Genomic DNA, 4,417 nt, shown 5'->3' with positions numbered 1-4,417 from the left:
TAAATAATTTATCAATTTTTTTTTTAGTATATAATAATTTATCAATTTAATACGAAAAGAAGTGCATAAGCAATTTCAACTCGCACATCCACGACTTGCGCAAAAAATCACCATACCTCTGCCACACAATACAGGCATGCGCGTGTTGGTTGGCAAAAAATTGACCCGCCACAAACCAACCAAAACAAGAACCTAGCACTTGGAAATGAGAAAAAAGGGTTTGTTTTTTCTAAAGTTACTTTAGATAACTTTATCTAATGTTCATCAAAATGACGTCGTTTTGGAGTGAAAATCATGGTGTTTTGTAATTTTAATTTATTTCAGGATTATAATAGTCTTTATTATTCTAATTTTTTTTAATTTTTTAACTCCAAAACGACGTCGTTTCGATGAACATTAGATAAAGTTGTCTAAAGTAACATTAGATACTTTTTTCCTGAAAAAAAAATAGGAAAAAAGATTTGTCCTTTTAGAGGACAACATTGTTATAATATGAAAAAAAAAAATCCTCTACTAAGTCACTTAGTTGATATGGAGAGAGAAAAAAAATAATTTTTCACGTTATAATTATATTTTTTCAAGTACGACATAATGTTAAAAGTTAAAATGACACAACTTAACCTGAAAAAATATCAACTCACCCTATTTTATGATGATTTGGCGAGTCAACTTGTTTTAAAAATAAAAAATGAATTATATTTTATAAATTTTATATTGTTATTTAATTTAATTTTGCACCGCCCCTTAATTAATTTTTTCAAATATCAAGCCTAAGTGGATGTTAATATTCAGTCGGATAAACTTATTTTCATCCACATATATGAATAACAAGTAATGAGATAAATTTTTGGATAAGCTTAACATGACAAATAAAATATTACTTGACAATAATAATAAATAAATAAATAACCTAACCTAATGGGATGAATCCATTTTAACTCATTCGTATCCAGGGTGGGTTGAAACCGATTGGTTGGGAATCTCAACCCAACCCACCATTAGTGACGAGTTAAACATTGAGTTACTCACCTTTAACTAATTTTGCACAAGTAACAAATGGAGTAATGTGTGCGACTAGTACGCTCATCTGGCAGGATTCGTGTCATTTTCAATTAAATTTGTAAAGGGTTTTATAAGAGTTATGTTGTAGGAAAAGTGATTGTATAATGTTATAGAGATTCGTTTTGCGTGCCTTAATTTTTTATTTATTTTTTTGTTTTAAAAAGTGTGGGCCCCACAAAATGTTGTGAGGGTAGGAAAGTTTGTTGTGTTATGTTAAAGGATAAAACGAAAACCCATTTGTAAATTATTTGTCAAAAAAAAAATTAAATCAGTACATAATTACACATTTTACTTTATATGGGTTAAAAACCCAAGTAATGCAGAATATGTCAATCTCGTAATCATAATTATCAAAGATGACCAAAAAGCATGTGTACCATGACCCAAAAAAAACCATGAGTAACTCAAACCAGTAACGGACTTAGAAAATATTATTTATGTCTGCACATTTAGACCCAGAAAATATTAATTATGTCTGCACATTTAATGAACGGGTTTGAGGCAATAGCTCGGAAAGAAAATTAATTTTTTTTAAAAATTCAATAAAAAATAGAAAAATATATAAAAAAAAAAAAACTTCAACTTAATAAAAGAGTATATAAAATGATAGGTTTTGTTATATTTATATTGAAATATTAATCACTCAATCAGTGACGAGTAGCTACTTCTAACATTTGTGTGTCATGGATTTTAATTCACCCATCATTGGGTAGGTGAAGCAACCAGGTTATTGGTGGAATGAGATGTCACCCATTTGAAAGAATCCCAACCATCTTCATATGCTGCAGGAAGAGGGTGTTCTGGTGCGAGCATACTCCACATAAACCACTAGAACATTTGCTTGTGAAGCTACTATATTAAGGTAGCGTTGGTGGAGGAACGAGAACGCAGATTCAAGGCAAAATGCGCCACCATGATAGTAGACCAAGATTAGAAGCTTTTGGCTATGAGGGTTGCTCAATTTTGGAAGATAAATGTGAGCTTTGATGGACAAGCTAATGACTTACAATATAGTCAAATGTGTCACCTGAATAAGGACAAGACCTGGTTGCTTCCTCGTGCCACCCTACCTATCCAATATCAGTGTATTTATATGAAGTAAAGGGATATATCTTTGTGTGTGTTTTGTTTGATTGGGTGTAATTTTTCTCTCAAAAGTTTATGTCTGCAAGGGAAGGCAATGGCACATAGCTAGGTTCGCCACTGACTCAAACCCAAAAAAATTAATTTATTGTATTTTAAATAAAAAATTACGAATTTATGGCCATTTTGAAATTAATTATGCATTTATTGAACAATTTCACGCCAATTTGGGCGTTACATGTCACGCCCCATTTAGGCGTGACACCCACGTAGGTTAATCCTAAATGGAGCGTGACATGTGCTGCCCAAATTGGGCTGTCACATGCAGACATGATGCACCCACCCATGTCAGGAGGAGGAGGAAGGGGGAGCAATAAGTGGAAATCTAATCCATGCCCAAATCTAGAGAAGAATGTGGCACCCACCCATGTCAGATCTACCGGCATCTGTACACTCGCACAAATTCCTGAACAAGTGCACCAGAACCGTAGATCCCCAGCTATATCGACCAATGTCAACAAACCTTCCCCCAAGCAACGGGACTAGACGATAACCCATGTTGCTACCTCCAGACCTATCGCACAGTAGCCAACAACCTAGCATACGCGCAAAATGCGCCCTCGTGAAAAAAATTCTCGATCATGATCCCCAGCTGCATCACTCCATCGGGCCCACAACCGATCAAAGAATGAGATGTGTAGGCATGTGCCATGAAACTCACTGGCCAAAGGCCTGGCACCAAAAACAGCCTCACAAATGGTAGGTCAATCCTCGGATGTAGATCCGGTAACGACTTGCCTGTCAGTAGGCAATCCCAGTATACCAGCCACATCCTGCCAGGAGATACTCATCTCACCCTGTGTCATGTGAAAAGTATGTGTCTCTGGTCTCCACCTCTCGATCAGAGCACTAATCAATGCGGCATCAATCTGAAATACATAATACAATTATCACACGATATGTCATTATATCGAATAACTATATAAAATGTTACATTGTCAAGTGCATACTTGAATATGTCGCATACGTACAACATGTATAAATCCAGCCTGTGTCAGATAATTGACAGCCACATCTGGAATAGCGCTGCTAGGTGGCCCCCTTGTACCTTACCGCACCGGGTCTTCAGCTACGAACATGCTCCGTATTCCACACCCGCTGTGAAATATGGGCACTCTGTGTCCTCTTCCGAAGGACCTCCCACCTATACGGCCCAAGTATAATATACATACTAGTATCGGTAGGCTCTGGCTCATGATCGGATGCGGAACTCCCAGATGATGATGAATCAGCCATGATAAAAAACTATACAAAGTTTTAAATTTATTGTAACCGTTAATTTGTAATGAAATTATACATACAAGTGTAATATAACATTGAAAATAATTTACAAAACAACAACTTACAGCATGTAACAGTAACATTTATTTAAAAATTAATTAAGCAAATTTCTAATTCACTATCAAATTTATTAAGAAAATACCCTAAATCACTAATTCATTCGTAACTACATAATATTATCATGCCTAGGTCATAAATTCATTCGTAAGTAATTAATTCGTACAAATAATCACAGCATGTTCCTAACAATTTTATAATCAAGTATATTAACTCATTATTAATTAATAATAATACCTAGGTCACTAATTAATTCATAAGTAAATAATAATAATACCTGGGTCACTACAGCATTCATAACTCACTACAAAATTTCTAAGTCACTATAACAGTTTCCTAAGTCACTAATATACCCTAAACCCTAACATATTACTAATGCAGCACTGTAATTTAAATATATACATAGCAAGTATTACAAACTTACTTTTGTTAGCAGAGCTTCACTACACAAATTTTCACGTAAGGTATAGAGCACAATCGTCTTAGAGAGAGGTTAGAGTGAGAGTGTGAAATGGTAAAAATGTAAAATTGAGGGTTTATATAGGCTGCATGAGTCACGTCCCTTTTGGGCATCACATGTCACGCTTGGTTTGGGCGTGACCCACCAGGCAGTGACGCCCTATATGGGGAATGATCCATTTACAAATTTTTTTTACAAATTACACTAAGTATGACCGGTCATACACTCTTGATTGAAGTATAACCAGTCAGACATAGTGTAGTTTGTAAGAGTTTGTAAACAAAAAGTTTGTAAATATAACTTTTCCCTATATATGGGGAAGATTATATTTACAACCTATTTTCGTTTACAACCTCTTACAACCATATCTTAACCGGTGATTTCCGCCAATCAACGGTTATCATTTATTGTGAA

Source organism: Gastrolobium bilobum, unplaced genomic scaffold (genome assembly GCF_033153095.1).
Source record: "Gastrolobium bilobum isolate Gb01-03AN ecotype WA unplaced genomic scaffold, APGP_CSIRO_Gbil_v1 utg4635, whole genome shotgun sequence".
NCBI lineage: Eukaryota > Viridiplantae > Streptophyta > Magnoliopsida > Fabales > Fabaceae > Gastrolobium > Gastrolobium bilobum.
Note: the sequence above shows the minus strand (reverse complement) of the source record.